This window comes from Ranitomeya imitator, chromosome 10 (genome assembly GCF_032444005.1).
Source record: "Ranitomeya imitator isolate aRanImi1 chromosome 10, aRanImi1.pri, whole genome shotgun sequence".
NCBI lineage: Eukaryota > Metazoa > Chordata > Amphibia > Anura > Dendrobatidae > Ranitomeya > Ranitomeya imitator.
Window position 1 is genome coordinate 6,730,338 of NC_091291.1, and position 20,789 is coordinate 6,751,126.

Below are 20,789 nucleotides of genomic sequence, written 5' to 3' on the forward strand. Positions count from 1 at the left end.
CCCTGTACTCACCTGTTTGCGCCGCCTGCTCTCGCTTCGTGTATATATTATATATACCCCTGTACTCACCTGTTTGCGCCGCCTGCTCTCGCCCCGTGTATGTATTATATATACCCCTGTACTCACCTGTTTGCGCCGCCTGCTCTCGCCCCGTGTATATATTATATATACCCCTGTACTCACCTGTTTGCGCCGCCTGCTCTCGCCCCGTGTATATATTATATATACCCCTGTACTCACCTGTTTGCGCCGCCTGCTCTCGCCCCGTGTATATATTATATATACCCCTGTACTCACCTGTTTGCACCGCCTGCTCTCGCCCCGTGTATATATTATATATACCCCTGTACTCACCTGTTTGCACCGCCTGCTCTCGCCCCGTGTATATATTATATATACCCCAGTACTCACCTGTTTGCGCCGCCTGCTCTCGCCCCGTGTATATATTATATATACCCCTGTACTCACCTGTTTGCACCGTCTGCTCTCGCCCCGTGTATATATTATATATACCCCTGTACTCACCTGTTTGCACAGTCTGCTCTCGCCCCGTGTATATATTATATACAGTGGGGCAAAAAAGTATTTAGTCAGTCAGCAATAGTGCAAGCTCCACCACTTAAAAAGATGAGAGGCGTCTGTAATTTACATCATAGGTAGACCTCAACTATGGGAGACAAACTGAGAAAAAAAAATCCAGAAAATCACATTGTCTGTTTTTTTAACATTTTATTTGCATATTATGGTGGAAAATAAGTATTTGGTCAGAAACAAACAATCAAGATTTCTGGCTCTCACAGACCTGTAACTTCTTCTTTAAGAGTCTCCTCTTTCCTCCACTCATTACCTGTAGTAATGGCACCTGTTTAAACTTGTTATCAGTATAAAAAGACACCTGTGCACACCCTCAAACAGTCTGACTCCAAACTCCACTATGGTGAAGACCAAAGAGCTGTCAAAGGACACCAGAAACAAAATTGTAGCCTTGCACCAGGCTGGGAAGACTGAATCTGCAATAGCCAACCAGCTTGGAGTGAAGAAATCAACAGTGGGAGCAATAATTAGAAAATGGAAGACATACAAGACCACTGATAATCTCCCTCGATCTGGGGCTCCACGCAAAATCCCACCCCATGGGGTCAGAATGATCACAAGAACGGTGAGCAAAAATCCCAGAACCACGCGGGGGGACCTAGTGAATGAACTGCAGAGAGCTGGGACCAATGTAACAAGGCCTACCATAAGTAACACACTACGCCACCATGGACTCAGATCCTGCAGTGCCAGACGTGTCCCACTGCTTAAGCCAGTACATGTCCGGGCCCGTCTGAAGTTTGCTAGAGAGCATTTGGATGATCCAGAGGAGTTTTGGGAGAATGTCCTATGGTCTGATGAAACCAAACTGGAACTGTTTGGTAGAAACACAACTTGTCGTGTTTGGAGGAAAAAGAATACTGAGTTGCATCCATCAAACACCATACCTACTGTAAAGCATGGTGGTGGAAACATCATGCTTTGGGGCTGTTTCTCTGCAAAGGGGCCAGGACGACTGATCCGGGTACATGAAAGAATGAATGGGGCCATGTATCGTGAGATTTTGAGTGCAAACCTCCTTCCATCAGCAAGGGCATTGAAGATGAAACGTGGCTGGGTCTTTCAACATGACAATGATCCAAAGCACACCGCCAGGGCAACGAAGGAGTGGCTTCGTAAGAAGCATTTCAAGGTCCTGGAGAGGCCTAGCCAGTCTCCAGATCTCAACCCTATAGAAAACCTTTGGAGGGAGTTGAAAGTCCGTGTTGCCAAGCGAAAAACCAAAAACATCACTGCTCTAGAGGAGATCTGCATGGAGGAATGGGCCAACATACCAACAACAGTGTGTGGCAACCTTGTGAAGACTTACAGAAAACGTTTGACCTCTGTCATTGCCAACAAAGGATATATTACAAAGTATTGAGATGAAATTTTGTTTCTGACCAAATACTTATTTTCCACCATAATATGCAAATAAAATGTTAAAAAAACAGACAATGTGATTTTCTGGATTTTTTTTTCTCAGTTTGTCTCCCATAGTTGAGGTCTACCTATGATGTAAATTACAGACGCCTCTCATCTTTTTAAGTGGTGGAACTTGCACTATTGCTGACTGACTAAATACTTTTTTGCCCCACTGTATACCCCTGTACTCACCTGTTTGCACCGCCTGCTCTCGCCCCGTGTATATATTATATATACCCCTGTACTCACCTGTTTGCGCCGCCTGCTCTCGCTTGGTGTTGCTCTCGCACTGAGACGTCCTGGGGCTGCAGTAGATATCAGCAGGTCGCGGCGTCCGCCCGTCCACTGTCCGCGGTTCTCATTGGATGACGAGTGACAAACAGCTGAGCCGTCCCCGGACATCACAATGGTCTGTGGCTGCCAGTGACAGCATTGTGCAGCCTCCAGTCACAGCTGATGGGAGTGGAAACAATGGGGGTTGTAGTAGATCTCTACCTCCCCCCAGTAAACCGGACCTGTCACCAACCGGATGAAAACTTCTACAACTCCCTCCTCACTTCGTGTTTCAGTGTATCAGACTTTTCAAGATCTCTACTTTCCACAGCTGATATTTGTCACAGTTGCATCCAGTCTAGGCAATCCTCTGTGAGGACTCCATGTGCCACAGTGAACCTGTAAAGATCTCCGACTGCTGCCAATGAATAGAAAATATTCTCACTTTTCTCTACAGTCTATTCTACAGCCTGGACTCCAAACTGGTACACTGTAACAAAGCATCTGCTCAGGAGGTTTGTGCGGCTCACGAAGTATTGGTCAGGCTGGATACAATAGTAAGAAAAACAGAAATTCTACCATTCACTGACAGCAAGCGGAGATCCAGAAAATAGGGATGAAGATTAGGGAGGCTGCTGTGCAGAGGGGCGCAGGGTGGAATATAAGCCAATGCATGGGTGAGGGCATGCTGGGAGTTGTAGTGTCACAGCACTGGTGAGATCCTGCACAGTACACACATATATGGTCCGTACAGTACCGGTGAGATCCTGCACAGTACACACATATATGGTCCGTACAGCAGCGGTGAGATCCTGCACAGTACACACACATATGGTCCATACAGCAGTGGTGAGATCCTGCACAGTACACACATATATGGTCCGTACAGCACCGGTGAGATCCTGCACAGTACACACATATATGGTCCATACAGCAGCGGTGAGATCCTGCACAGTACACACATATATGGTCCGTACAGCCCCGGTGAGATCCCGCACAGTACACACATATATGGTCCGTACAGCACCGGTGAGATCCCGCACAATACACACATATATGGTCCGTACAGCCCCGGTGAGATCCCGCACAGTACACACATATATGGTCCATACAGCACCGGTGAGATCCCGCACAGTACACACATATATGGTCCGTACAGCACCGGTGAGATCCCGCACAGTACAAACATATATGGTCCGTACAGCACCGGTGAGATCCTGCACAGTACACACATATATGGTCTGTACAGCACCGGTGAGATCCCGCACAGTACACACATATATGGTCCGTACAGCACCGGTGAGATCCCGCACAGTACACACATATATGGTCCGTAAAGCACCGGTGAGATCCTACACAGTACACACATATATGGTCCGTACAGCACCGGTGAGATCCTGCACAGTACACACATATATGGTCCGTACAGCAGCGGTGAGATCCTACACAGTACACACATATATGGTCCGTACAGCACCGGTGAGATCCCGCACAGTACACACATATATGGTCCGTACAGCACCGGTGAGATCCCGCACAGTACACACATATATGGTCCGTACAGCACCGGTGAGATCCCGCACAGTACACACATATATGGTCCGTACAGCACCGGTGAGATCCCGCACAGTACACACATATATGGTCCGTACAGCACCGGTGAGATCCCGCACAGTACACACATATATGGTCCGTACAGCAGCGGTGAGATCCCGCACAGTACGCACATATATGGTCCGTACAGCAGCGGTGAGATCCCGCACAGTACGCACATATATGGTCCGTACAGCACCGGTGAGATCCCGCACAGTACACACATATATGGTCCGTACAGCACCGGTGAGATCCTGCACAGTACACACATATATGGTCCGTACAGCACCGGTGAGATCCCGCACAGTACACACATATATGGTCCGTACAGCACCGGTGAGATCCCGCACAGTACACACATATATGGTCCGTACAGCAGCGGTGAGATCCCGCACAGTACGCACATATATGGTCCGTACAGCACCGGTGAGATCCCGCACAGTACACAGATATATGGTCCGTACAGCACCGGTGAGATCCTGCACAGTACACACATATATGGTCCGTACAGCACCGGTGAGATCCTGCACAGTACACACATATATGGTCCGTACAGCACCGGTGAGATCTTGCACAGTACACACATATATGGTCCGTACCGCACCGGTGAGATCCTGCACAGTACACACATACAGTGGGGCAAAAAAGTATTTAGTCAGTCAGCAATAGTGCAAGATCCACCACTTAAAAAGATGAGAGGCGTCTGTAATTTACATCATAGGTAGACCTCAACTATGGGAGACAAACTGAGAAAAAAAAATCCAGAAAATCACATTGTCTGTTTTTTTAACAATTTATTTGCATATTATGGTGGAAAATAAGTATTTGGTCAGAAACAAACAATCAAGATTTCTGGCTCTCACAGACCTGTAACTTCTTCTTTAAGAGTCTCCTCTTTCCTCCACTCATTACCTGTAGTAATGGCACCTGTTTAAACTTGTTATCAGTATAAAAAGACACCTGTGCACACCCTCAAACAGTCTGACTCCAAACTCCACTATGGTGAAGACCAAAGAGCTGTCAAAGGACACCAGAAACAAAATTGTAGCCCTGCACCAGGCTGGGAAGACTGAATCTGCAATAGCCAACCAGCTTGGAGTGAAGAAATCAACAGTGGGAGCAATAATTAGAAAATGGAAGACATACAAGACCACTGATAATCTCCCTCGATCTGGGGCTCCACGCAAAATCCCACCCCGTTGGGTCAGAATGATCACAAGAACGGTGAGCAAAAATCCCAGAACCACGCGGGGGGACCTAGTGAATGAACTGCAGAGAGCTGGGACCAATGTAACAAGGCCTACCATAAGTAACACACTACGCCACCATGGACTCAGATCCTGCAGTGCCAGACGTGTCCCACTGCTTAAGCCAGTACATGTCCGGGCCCGTCTGAAGTTTGCTAGAGAGCATTTGGATGATCCAGAGGAGTTTTGGGAGAATGTCCTATGGTCTGATGAAACCAAACTGGAACTGTTTGGTAGAAACACAACTTGTCGTGTTTGGAGGAAAAAGAATACTGAGTTGCATCCATCAAACACCATACCTACTGTAAAGCATGGTGGTGGAAACATCATGCTTTGGGGCTGTTTCTCTGCAAAGGGGCCAGGACGACTGATCCGGGTACATGAAAGAATGAATGGGGCCATGTATCGTGAGATTTTGAGTGCAAACCGTCTTCCATCAGCAAGGGCATTGAAGATGAAACGTGGCTGGGTCTTTCAACATGACAATGATCCAAAGCACACCGCCAGGGCAACGAAGGAGTGGCTTCGTAAGAAGCATTTCAAGGTCCTGGAGTGGCCTAGCCAGTCTCCAGATCTCAACCCTATAGAAAACCTTTGGAGGGAGTTGAAAGTCCGTGTTGCCAAGCGAAAAGCCAAAAACATCACTGCTCTAGAGGAGATCTGCATGGAGGAATGGGCCAACATACCAACAACAGTGTGTGGCAACCTTGTGAAGACTTACAGAAAACGTTTGACCTCTGTCATTGCCAACAAAGGATATATTACAAAGTATTGAGATTAAATTTTGTTTCTGACCAAATACTTATTTTCCACCATAATATGCAAATAAATTGTTAAAATAACAGACAATGTGATTTTCTGGATTTTTTTTTCTCAGTTTGTCTCCCATAGTTGAGGTCTACCTATGATGTAAATTACAGACGCCTCTCATCTTTTTAAGTGGTGGAACTTGCACTATTGCTGACTGACTAAATACTTTTTTGCCCCACTGTATATGGTCCGTACAGCACCGGTGAGATCCTACACAGTACACACATATATGGTCCGTACAGCACCGGTGAGATCCCGCACAGTACACACATATATGGTCCGTACAGCACCGGTGAGATCCTGCACAGTACACACATATATGGTCCGTACAGCAGCGGTGAGATCCTGCACAGTACACACATATATGGTCTGTACAGCACCAGTGAGATCCAGCACAGTACACACATATATGGTCCGTACAGCACCGGTGAGATCCTGCACAGTACACACATATATGGTCCGTACAGCACCGGTGAGATCCAGCACAGTACACACATATATGGTCCGTACAGCACCGGTGAGATCCTGCACAGTACACACATATATGGTCCGTACAGCACCGGTGAGATCCTGCACAGTACACACATATATGGTCCGTACAGCACCGGTGAGATCCTGCACAGTACACACATATATGGTCTGTACAGCACCAGTGAGATCCAGCACAGTACACACATATATGGTCCGTACAGCACCGGTGAGATCCTGCACAGTACACACATATATGGTCCGTACAGCACCGGTGAGATCCTGCACAGTACACACATATATGGTCCGTACAGCACCGGTGAGATCCTGCACAGTACACACATATATGGTCTGTACAGCACCGGTGAGATCCTGCACAGTACACACATATATGGTCCATACAGCACCGGTGAGATCCCGCACAGTAAACACAGTATATGGTCTGTACAGCACCGGTGAGATCCCGCACAGTACACACATATATGGTCTGTACAGCACCGGTGAGATCCTGCACAGTACACACATATATGGTCCGTACAGCACCAGTGAGATCCTGCACAGTACACACATATATGGTCCGTACAGCACCGGTGAGATCCCGCACAGTACACACATATATGGTCCATACAGCACCGGTGAGATCCTGCACAGTACACACATATATGGTCCGTACAGCAGCGGTGAGATCCTGCACAGTACACACATATATGGTCTGTACAGCACCAGTGAGATCCAGCACAGTACACACATATATGGTCCGTACAGCACCGGTGAGATCCTGCACAGTACACACATATATGGTCCGTACAGCACCGGTGAGATCCTGCACAGTACACACATATATGGTCCGTACAGCACCGGTGAGATCCTGCACAGTACACACATATATGGTCTGTACAGCACCGGTGAGATCCTGCACAGTACACACATATATGGTCCATACAGCACCGGTGAGATCCCGCACAGTACACACAGTATATGGTCTGTACAGCACCGGTGAGATCCCGCACAGTACACACATATATGGTCTGTACAGCACCGGTGAGATCCCGCACAGTACACACATATATGGTCCGTACAGCACCAGTGAGATCCTGCACAGTACACACATATATGGTCCGTACAGCACCGGTGAGATCCTGCACAGTACACACATATATGGTCTGTACAGCACCGGTGAGATCCTGCACAGTACACACATATATGGTCTGTACAGCACCGGTGAGATCCTGCACAGTACACACATATATGGTCCGTACAGCACCGGTGAGATCCTGCACAGTACACACATATATGGTCCGTACTGCACCGGTGAGATCCCGCACAGTACACACATATATGGTCCGTACAGCACCGGTGAGATCCTGCACAGGACACACATACAGTATATGGTCTGTACAGCATCGGTGAGATCCTGCACAGGACACACATACAGTATATGGTCTGTACAGCACCGGTGAGATCCTGCACAGTACACACATATATGGTCCGTACAGCACCGGTGAGATCCTGCACAGTACACACATATATGGTCTGTACAGCACCGGTGAGATCCTGCACAGTACACACATATATGGTCCGTACAGTACCGGTGAGATCCTGCACAGTACACACATATATGGTCTATACAGCACCGGTGAGATCCTGCACAGGACACACATACAGTATATGGTCTGTACAGCACCGGTGAGATCCTGCACAGTACACACATATATGGTCCGTACAGCACCGGTGAGATCCTGCACAGTACACACATATATGGTCTATACAGCACCGGTGAGATCCTGCACAGGACACACATACAGTATATGGTCTGTACAGCACCGGTGAGATCCTGCACAGTACACACATATATGGTCCGTACAGCACCGGTGAGATCCTGCACAGTACACACATATATGGTCTATACAGCACCGGTGAGATCCCGCACAGTACACACATATACGGTCCGTACAGCACCGGTGAGATCCTGCACAGTACACACATATATGGTCCGTACAGCACCGGTGAGATCCTGCACAGTACACACATATATGGTCCGTACAGCACCGGTGAGATCCTGCACAGGACACACATATATGGTCCGTACAGCACCGGTGAGATCCCGCACAGTACACACATATATGGTCTGTACAGCACCGGTGAGATCCTGCACAGGACACACATACAGTATATGGTCTGCAGCGCACTGGGGTAGATCTGATATTACCATTACACGGTGACTGTATGGCAGTGATATCAGTCCTAGTATAGAGGTTTTGGTTAACGATCAGTATGGCAGTATTATTATTCAGTCTTATATGGCGATATTATTAGAAATATTGGTCTTGTAGTAAATGTTGATGTCTCCAGGCCAGGAAATGTTATGTATATGTATATATGTGGGGCTCGGGGGCAGGGACAGTATGGGCCTGTGTGCTTTCTAATGCCAGGGCCGATGTCCCTGGTGGCCATACATTTAGGTGCACAGAGGTCGGGTCATTAGCAAACACCAAAAAGTGCAGAAATGTGAGCGCTACCACCTTCAGGGTCACCGACACCGCGGGCAGCACGCCAGTACCTGAGCATTTACAGGTGCCTCACCCGGAAAATCTGCCCAGTGCAGTGCTGCCGCCCCTACGTACACACCTGACATGCAGGACCCCAAGAAAGCCGGGTCAGAACCATAAAAAGAATCATTGACAGGAAGCAAACTAACGCAGTATGTTACAAAGTAACAGACACACATTTAAAGGGACACAGGAAGCAAACAGCCACTAGATGGCGCAAGGATTTTTTTTTCTTCTTACAGTTATTAGCTGATTAATCTGCAGCGCTCCCACTGCTGCCGGACTACTACTCCCAGCATTCTCCAACCCAAGATGTAGCGTAGCCGATGTGCTGAAGGCTCAATGTCTATAGTCTTCTGGGACTTGTTCCTCACCCATCAGGGAGTATTACCTGGTCGGTGCACATGTAAGGTCACCTGCCGTATATTTACTCCTGTGGGTGATGAAGGAAATGAGACAGGAAACGGCAGAGCAAGAAAGTGTCATCATCGCCCAGAGAGCAGGAAATACACAGCACGGGGCACCGCTGCCAACACTCACGAGAGAGGTCACCCAGGTTATAAGAGACGGGCACACTCCGAGAGGGACCAGATTAGCTGCCGACAGGAGGAAAGGCTCTGAAAGATACCGGTGTCTGAGTGTGAGGGACCAATACATGTAAACTGTGAGACCGAAGGACACTGCTGCTACAACAGGTCGTCAGTGTGAGCTGGAAACCATGACAATGTGCAGGAGGTGCTGCTGAAGACATTGCCAGCAGACAGAATTGTGTCATATCAGCTCATCCCAGCTAATTGCCTACCTCTGTTTCAGTAAAGCTGTTGCCTCCTGTTGAAACCATCAAGTCCATCGCCTCATTGAGCTGGAGACCATGCCAATGTGCAGGAGGTGCTGCTGAAGACATTGCCAGCAGACAGAAGTGTGTCACATCAGCTCACCCCTGCTAATTGCCTACCTCTGTTTTAGTACAGCTGTTGCCTCCTGTAGAAACCATCAAGTCCATCGCCTCATTGAGCTGGAGACCATGCCAATGTGCAGGACGTGCTGCTGAAGACGTTGCCAGCAGACAGAATTGTGTCACATCAGCTCATCCCAGCTAATTGCCTACCTATGTTTCAGTAAAGCTGTTGCCTCCTGTTGAAACCATCAAGTCCATTGCCTCAAGTAACCCTCATCCTTTTCTCGCTCACCTAAGTAAAATTGCTGAACTGTCCCTTATGCGCATTCTGCCCGTGGTAAGTAGGGAAGCACTCTAATAACAAGGACCAGAATGTTCTACCCCCTCAAAATGTTAGAGGTTACCTTTAAGTAAAAAAGTTGCACTAAGTTTCATGCTCCACTCGCTTAACAGAGATTTTACAGATCCAGGCTGTCAGGATTCGGATGTCCGGGTGACGACCTGGATGCACATGACACGGTGAGGACCCGTCTCATGTTATCCCGGCAGGTGCCAGCGAAACCAGAGATGCCCTGATGCCACCTAAGGCTCCATGGCATGATCTCCCGGGGAAGGGGTAAGATGAGCCGTATCCTCTGTCCTCAGATACCTCGTGGGACATAATAGCCCTTTCTACCCGCTTGTAGCGTTGCCGTGGTGACCGGGGAAGGAAGCGGGTACCGGCGGCAGAGTTCTGTGGGTCACACGGCTGAGTTCTGTCTGTGCCCATCGACACTATAGGATGGATGGCCACAAGCTGCGGCTCCTGCTCCTCCTGCAACTTTCTACACTGATCGGTGAGTTTCCTGGACGGACGTTGGGGAATTGCTAGGTTAGTAATTTCCTTACCGTTATGGGACCTACTCCTGGGATCTATGTGGGATCACATCTGCTTGTATGGGGGAATCCGTCCCACACTTGTCGAGTAATTGCCGTTCAAGCGATTGTGCGTTATCAGATGACTTCTGCTTATAACGAGGACTATACATGTCACCACCCGACGTATGAGACGCGCACGCTGCGATTTATGGCACTGCTGTAATGTAAGAGAGAAATAAACCAGTAACGGGGGTGTACTTGTGGGGGGCACTTAAAGGGGTATTCCGGAATTGCATCGTAATCTCCCAGGTCACACAGCAGGGGGCTATGGCGGAGACATGGCTGTGCACTCATGGACTGCAACAGTCCATCACAGACAGTACTGGGGGCTTCACTCATGGACTCCCCCATTTGTGATTCTATCATAGGAAGATCATATGGAAAGTTGTGTCATGATGACCCCGATCTGTTAGAGCATTATGGGGGTCCCGCTGCTCTGCACATGGACGGCCGCCATAAGGGGCGACATATCCAGCCGCAGGGACGGCGCCTTCCCCGAACACAGCAGCCGCATGTTAGGGGAGCAGAGAGGGGACCCCCAAATACCTGAGCGAACAGTGACGATCGTCATTAACCCCTCACCTACAATATAGTCCATCATTAACCCGTTCCCCACCTGCAATATAGTCCATCATTAACCCGTTCCCCACCTGCAATATAGTCCATCATTAACCCGTTCATCACCTGCAATATAGTCCATCATTAACCCATTCATCACCTGCAATATAGTCCATCATTAACCCGTTCCTCACCTACAATATAGTCCATCATTAACCCATTCATCACCTGCAATATAGTCCATCATTAACCCGTTCCCTACCTACAATATAGTCCATCATTAACCCGTTCCTCACCTGCAATATAGTCCATCATTAACCCGTTCCCCACCTACAATATAGTCCATCATTAACCCGTTCCCCACCTGCAATATAGTCCATCATTAACCCGTTCCCCACCTGCAATATAGTCCATCATTAACCCGTTCCCCACCTACAATATAGTCCATCATTAACCCGTTCCCCACCTGCAATATAGTCCATCATTAACCCGTTCCCCACCTGCAATATAGTCCATCATTAACCCGTTCCCCACCTACAATATAGTCCATCATTAACCCGTTCCCCACCTACAATATAGTCCATCATTAACCCGTTCCCAACTTACAATATAGTCCATCATTAACCCGTTCCTCACCTACAATATAGTCCATCATTAACCCGTTCATCACCTGCAATATAGTCCATCATTAACCCGTTCCTCACCTACAATACAGTCCATCATTAACCCGTTCCCCACCTACAATATAGTCCATCATTAACCAGTTCATCACCTGCAATATAGTCCATCATTAACCCATTCATCACCTACAATATAGTCCATCATTAACCCGTTCATCACCTGCAATATAGTCCATCATTAACCCGTTCCCCACCTACAATATAGTCCATCATTAACCAGTTCATCACCTGCAATATAGTCCATCATTAACCCGTTCATCACCTGCAATATAGTCCATCATTAACCCGTTCCCCACCTACAATATAGTCCATCATTAACCCGTTCCCCACCTGCAATATAGTCCATCATTAACCCGTTCATCACCTGCAATATAGTCCATCATTAACCCATTCATCACCTGCAATATAGTCCATCATTAACCCGTTCCTCACCTACAATATAGTCCATCATTAACCCGTTCCCCACCTGCAATATAGTCCATCATTAACCCGTTCATCACCTGCAATATAGTCCATCATTAACCCGTTCATCACCTGCAATATAGTCCATCATTAACCCGTTCCCCACCTGCAATATAGTCCATCATTAACCCATTCATCACCTGCAATATAGTCCATCATTAACCCGTTCATCACCTGCAATATAGTCCATCATTAACCCGTTCCCCACCTGCAATATAGTCCATCATTAACCCGTTCATCACCTGCAATATAGTCCATCATTAACCCGTTCATCACCTGCAATATAGTCCATCATTAACCCGTTCATCACCTGCAATATAGTCCATCATTAACCCGTTCCCCACCTGCAATATAGTCCATCATTAACCCATTCATCACCTGCAATATAGTCCATCATTAACCCGTTCATCACCTGCAATATAGTCCATCATTAACCCGTTCCCCACCTGCAATATAGTCCATCATTAACCCATTCATCACCTGCAATATAGTCCATCATTAACCCGTTCCCCACCTGCAATATAGTCCATCATTAACCCGTTCCCCACCTACAATATAGTCCATCATTAACCCGTTCCCTACCTACAATATAGTCCATCATTAACCGTTCATCACCTACAATATAGTCCACCATTAACCCGTTCCCAACCTACAATATAGTCCATCATTAACCCGTTCCTCACCTACAATATAGTCCATCATTAACCCGTTCCTCACCTACAATATAGTCCATCATTAACCCGTTCCTCACCTGCAATATAGTCCATCATTAACCCGTTCCCCACCTACAATATAGTCCATCATTAACCCGTTCCTCACCTACAATATAGTCCATCATTAACCCGTTCCTCACCTACAATATAGTCCATCATTAACCCGTTCCTCACCTACAATATAGTCCATCATTAACCCGTTCCTCACCTGCAATATAGTCCATCATTAACCCGTTCCCCACCTACAATATAGTCCATCATTAACCCGTTCCTCACCTACAATATAGTCCATCATTAACCCGTTCCTCACCTACAATATAGTCCATCATTAACCCGTTCCTCACCTACAATATAGTCAATCATTAACCCGTTCCCCACCTACAATATAGTCCATCATTAACCCGTTCCTCACCTACAATATAGTCCATCATTAACCCGTTCCTCACCTGCAATATAGTCCATCATTAACCCGTTCCCCACCTGCAATATAGTCCATCATTAACCCGTTCCTCACCTGCAATATAGTCCATCATTAACCCATTCATCACCTACAATATAGTCCATCATTAACCCATTCATCACCTGCAATATAGTCCATCATTAACCCATTCATCACCTACAATATAGTCCATCATTAACCCGTTCCCCACCTACAATATAGTCCATCATTAACCCGTTCCCCACCTACAATATAGTCCATCATTAACCCGTTCCCCACCTACAATATAGTCCATCATTAACCCGTTCCCCACCTGCAATATAGTCCATCATTAACCCGTTCCCCACCTACAATATAGTCCATCATTAACCCATTCATCACCTGCAATATAGTCCATCATTAACCCGTTCCCCACCTGCAATATAGTCCATCATTAACCCGTTCCCCACCTACAATATAGTCCATCATTAACCCGTTCCCTACCTACAATATAGTCCATCATTAACCGTTCATCACCTACAATATAGTCCATCATTAACCCGTTCCCAACCTACAATATAGTCCATCATTAACCCGTTCCTCACCTACAATATAGTCCATCATTAACCCGTTCCTCACCTACAATATAGTCCATCATTAACCCGTTCCTCACCTGCAATATAGTCCATCATTAACCCGTTCCCCACCTACAATATAGTCCATCATTAACCCGTTCCTCACCTACAATATAGTCCATCATTAACCCGTTCCTCACCTACAATATAGTCCATCATTAACCCGTTCCCCACCTACAAAATAGTCCATCATTAACCCGTTCCTCACCTACAATATAGTCCATCATTATCCCGTTCCCTACCTACAATATAGTCCATCATTAACCCGTTCCTCACCTGCAATATAGTCCATCATTAACCCGTTCCCCACCTGCAATATAGTCCATCATTAACCCATTCATCACCTACAATATAGTCCATCATTAACCCGTTCCCCACCTACAATATAGTCCATCATTAACCCGTTCCCCACCTACAATATAGTCCATCATTAACCCGTTCCCCACCTGCAATATAGTCCATCATTAACCCGTTCCCCACCTACAATATAGTCCATCATTAACCCATTCATCACCTGCAATATAGTCCATCATTAACCCGTTCCCCACCTGCAATATAGTCCATCATTAACCCGTTCCCCACCTACAATATAGTCCATCATTAACCCGTTCCCTACCTACAATATAGTCCATCATTAACCGTTCATCACCTACAATATAGTCCATCATTAACCCGTTCCCAACCTACAATATAGTCCATCATTAACCCGTTCCTCACCTACAATATAGTCCATCATTAACCCGTTCCTCACCTGCAATATAGTCCATCATTAACCCGTTCCCCACCTACAATATAGTCCATCATTAACCCGTTCCCCACCTGCAATATAGTCCATCATTAACCCGTTCCCCACCTGCAATATAGTCCATCATTAACCCATTCATCACCTGCAATATAGTCCATCATTAACCCGTTCCCCACCTGCAATATAGTCCATCATTAACCCGTTCCCCACCTACAATATAGTCCATCATTAACCCGTTCCCTACCTACAATATAGTCCATCATTAACCGTTCATCACCTACAATATAGTCCATCATTAACCCGTTCCTCACCTACAATATAGTCCATCATTAACCCGTTCCTCACCTACAATATAGTCCATCATTAACCCGTTCCTCACCTGCAATATAGTCCATCATTAACCCGTTCCCCACCTACAATATAGTCCATGATTAACCCGTTCCCCACCTGCAATATAGTCCATCATTAACCCGTTCCCCACCTACAAGATAGTCCATCATTAACCCGTTCCCCACCTACAATATAGTCCATCATTAACCCGTTCCCCACCTACAATATAGTCCATCATTAACCCATTCCCTACCTGCAATAGTCCATCATTAACCCATTCATCACCTACAATATAGTCCATCATTAACCCATTCCCTACCTGCAATATAGTCCATCATTAACCCGTTCCCCACCTGCAATATAGTCCATCATTAACCCGTTCCCTACCTACAATATAGTCCATCATTAACCCATTCCCTACCTACAATATAGTCCATCATTAACCCGTTCCCTACCTACAATATAGTCCATCATTAACCCGTTCCCCACCTACAATATAGTCCATCATTAACCCGTTCCCTACCTACAATATAGTCCATCATTAACCCGTTCCCCACCTGCAATATAGTCCATCATTAACCCGTTCCCTACCTACAATATAGTCCATCATTAACCCATTCCCCACCTACAATATAGTCCATCATTAACCCGTTCCCCACCTACAATATAGTCCATCATTAACCCATTCCCCACCTACAATATAGTCCATCATTAACCCGTTCCCTACCTACAATATAGTCCATCATTAACCCGTTCCCCACCTACAATATAGTCCATCATTAACCCATTCCCCACCTACAATATAGTCCATCATTAACCCATTCCCCACCTACAATATAGTCCATCATTAACCCATTCCCCACCTACAATATAGTCCATCATTAACCCATTCCCCACCTACAATATAGTCCATCATTAACCCGTTCCCCACCTACAATATAGTCCATCATTAACCCATTCCCCACCTACAATATAGTCCATCATTAACCCATTCCCCACCTACAATATAGTCCATCATTAACCCATTCCCCACCTACAATATAGTCCATCATTAACCCATTCCCCACCTACAATATAGTCCATCATTAACCCATTCATCACCTACAATATAGTCCATCATTAACCCATTCCCCACCTGCAATATAGTCCATCATTAACCCATTCATCACCTACAATATAGTCCATCATTAACCCATTCATCACCTACAATATAGTCCATCATTAACCCATTCCCTACCTGCAATAGTCCATCATTAACCCATTCCCTACCTGCAATATAGTCCATCATTAACCCGTTCCTCACCTACAATATAGTCCATCATTAACCCATTCATCACCTACAATATAGTCCATCATTAACCCATTCATCACCTACAATATAGTCCATCATTAACCCATTCCCTACCTACAATATAGTCCATCATTAACCCGCTCCCTACCTACAATATAGTCCATCATTAACCCGTTCCCTACCTACAATATAGTCCATCATTAACCCATTCCCCACCTACAATATAGTCCATCATTAACCCGTTCCCTACCTACAATATAGTCCATCATTAACCCATTCATCACCTACAATATAGTCCATCATTAACCCATTCATCACCTACAATATAGTCCATCATTAACCCATTCCCTACCTACAATATAGTCCATCATTAACCCGCTCCCTACCTACAATATAGTCCATCATTAACCCGTTCCCTACCTACAATATAGTCCATCATTAACCCATTCCCCACCTACAATATAGTCCATCATTAACCCGTTCCCTACCTACAATATAGTCCATCATTAACCCATTCCCCACCTACAATATAGTCCATGATTAACCCGTTCCCCACCTGCAATATAGTCCATCATTAACCCGTTCCCCACCTACAAGATAGTCCATCATTAACCCGTTCCCCACCTACAATATAGTCCATCATTAACCCATTCCCTACCTGCAATAGTCCATCATTAACCCATTCATCACCTACAATATAGTCCATCATTAACCCATTCCCTACCTGCAATAGTCCATCATTAACCCATTCATCACCTACAATATAGTCCATCATTAACCCATTCCCTACCTGCAATATAGTCCATCATTAACCCGTTCCCCACCTGCAATATAGTCCATCATTAACCCGTTCCCTACCTACAATATAGTCCATCATTAACCCATTCCCTACCTACAATATAGTCCATCATTAACCCGTTCCCTACCTACAATATAGTCCATCATTAACCCATTCCCCACCTACAATATAGTCCATCATTAACCCGTTCCCTACCTACAATATAGTCCATCATTAACCCGTTCCCCACCTACAATATAGTCCATCATTAACCCATTCCCCACCTACAATATAGTCCATCATTAACCCATTCATCACCTACAATATAGTCCATCATTAACCCGTTCCCCACCTGCAATATAGTCCATCATTAACCCATTCATCACCTACAATATAGTCCATCATTAACCCATTCATCACCTACAATATAGTCCATCATTAACCCATTCCCTACCTGCAATAGTCCATCATTAACCCATTCCCTACCTACAATATAGTCCATCATTAACCCGTTCCTCACCTACAATATAGTCCATCATTAACCCATTCCCTACCTGCAATATAGTCCATCATTAACCCGTTCCTCACCTACAATATAGTCCATCATTAACCCATTCATCACCTACAATATAGTCCATCATTAACCCATTCATCACCTACAATATAGTCCATCATTAACCCATTCCCTACCTGCAATAGTCCATCATTAACCCATTCCCTACCTACAATATAGTCCATCATTAACCCGTTCCCCACCTACAATATAGTCCATCATTAACCCATTCATCACCTACAATATAGTCCATCATTAACCCATTCCCTACCTGCAATAGTCCATCATTAACCCATTCCCTACCTACAATATAGTCCATCATTAACCCGTTCCCCACCTACAATATAGTCCATCATTAACCCGTTCCCTACCTACAATATAGTCCATCATTAACCCGTTCCCCACCTGCAATATAGTCCATCATTAACCCGTTCCCCACCTACAATATAGTCCATCATTAACCCATTCCCTACCTGCAGTATAGTCCATCATTAACCCGTTCCTCACCTACAATATAGTCCATCATTAACCCATTCATCACCTACAATATAGTCCATCATTAACCCATTCCCTACCTACAATACAGTCCATCATTAACCCATTCCCTACCTACAATATAGTCCATCATTAACCCGTTCCCCACCTACAATATAGTCCATCATTAACCCATTCCCTACCTACAATATAGTCCATCATTAACCCGTTCCCAACCTACAATATAGTCCATCATTAACCCGTTCCCCACCTACAATATAGTCCATCATTAACCCGCTCCCTACCTACAATATAGTCCATCATTAACCCGCTCCCCACCTACAATATAGTCCATCATTAACCCGCTCCCTACCTACAATATAGTCCATCATTAACCCGCTCCCCACCTACAATATAGTCCATCATTAACCCGTTCCCCACCTACAATATAGTCCATCATTTAACTCGTTCCTCACCTGCAATATAGTCCATCATTAACCCGTTCCCCACCTGCAATATAGTCCATCATTAACCCGTTCCCCACCTACAATATAGTCCATCATTAACCCGTTCCCCACCTGCAATATAGTCCATCATTAACCCGTTCCCTACCTACAATATAGTCCATCATTAACCCGTTCCCCACCTGCAATATAGTCCATCATTAACCCGTTCCCTATTTACAATATAGTCCATCATTAACCCATTCCCCACCTGCAATATAGTCCACCATTAACCCGTTCCCCACCTGCAATATAGTCCATCATTAACCCATTCCCTACCAACAATATAGTCCATCATTAACCCGTTCCCCACCTTCAATATAGTCCATCATTAACCCGTTCCCCACCTGCAATATAGTCCATCATTAACCCGTTCCCCACCTACAATATAGTCCATCATTAACCCGTTCCCCACCTGCAATATCGTCCATCATTAACCCGTTCCCCACCTGCAATATAGTCTATCATTAACCCGTTCCCTACCTACAATATAGTCCATCATTAACCCGTTCCCCACCTGCAATATAGTCCATCATTAACCCGTTCCCCACCTACAATATAGTCCATCATTAACCCGTTCCCCACCTGCAATATCGTCCATCATTAACCCGTTCCCCACCTGCAATATAGTCTATCATTAACCCGTTCCCTACCTACAATATAGTCCATCATTAACCCGTTCCCCACCTACAATATAGTCCATCATTAACCCGTTCCCTACCTACAATATAGTCCATCATTAACCCGTTCCCCACCTGCAATATAGTCCATCGTTAACCCGTTCCCCACCTGCAATATAGTCCATCATTAACCCATTCCCCACCTGCAATATAGTCCACCATTAACCCGTTCCCCACCTGCAATATAGTCCATCATTAACCCATTCCCTACCTACAATATAGTCCATCATTAACCCATTCCCTACCTACAATATAGTCCATCATTAACCCGTTCCCCACCTTCAATATAGTCCAACATTAACCCATTCCCCACCTGCAATATAGTCCATCATTAACCCATTCCCCACCTACAATATAGTCTATCATTAACCCATTCCCCACCTGCAATAGTCCATCATTAACCCGTTCCCTACCTACAATACAGTCCATCATTAACCCGTTCCCCACCTGCAATATAGTCCATCATTAACCCGTTCCTCACCTACAATATAGTCCATCATTAACCCGTTCCCTACCTACAATATAGTCCATCATTTAACTCGTTCCCCACCTACAATATAGTCCATCATTAACCCGTTCCCTACCTACAATATAGTCCATCATTAACCCGTTCCTCACCTACAATATAGTCCATCATTAACCCGTTCCCCACCTGCAATATAGTCCATCATTAACCCGTTCCCCACCTACAATATAGTCCATCATTAACCCATTCATCACCTACAATATAGTCCATCATTAACCCGTTCCCCACCTACAATATAGTCCATCATTAACCCATTCCCCACCTACAATATAGTCCATCATTAACCCATTCATCACCTACAATATAGTCCATCATTAACCCGTTCCCCACCTGCAATATAGTCCATCATTAACCCATTCATCACCTACAATATAGTCCATCATTAACCCATTCATCACCTACAATATAGTCCATCATTAACCCATTCCCTACCTGCAATAGTCCATCATTAACCCATTCATCACCTACAATATAGTCCATCATTAACCCATTCCCTACCTACAATATAGTCCATCATTAACCCATTCATCACCTACAATATAGTCCATCATTAACCCGTTCCCCACCTACAATATAGTCCATCATTAACCCATTCATCACCTACAATATAGTCCATCATTAACCCATTCATCACCTACAATATAGTCCATCATTAACCCATTCCCTACCTGAAATAGTCCATCATTAAC

The 20,789-nt window shown here is 45.6% G+C and overlaps 1 protein-coding gene across 8 annotated transcripts in view; it reads right to left on the reverse strand.

Moving 5' to 3' along the window:
* Nucleotides 1-20,789, reverse strand: part of CDA (cytidine deaminase) — a 102,923-nt gene that overhangs the window by 26,236 nt on the left and 55,898 nt on the right. Inside the window, exon 1 of one of the 8 annotated variants that reach the window (XM_069741010.1) lies at nt 2,248-2,350. The exons of 4 other annotated variants lie outside the window; for them this stretch is intronic. The gene's annotated coding sequence lies outside the window, so the exon portion shown is untranslated. Of the gene's footprint in view, nt 1-12; nt 32-2,247; nt 2,351-9,178; nt 9,308-9,740; nt 9,771-20,789 lie in introns of those variants that run through there. 3 more of the 8 variants (XM_069741015.1, XM_069741014.1, XM_069741013.1) reach the window with 3 other exon arrangements.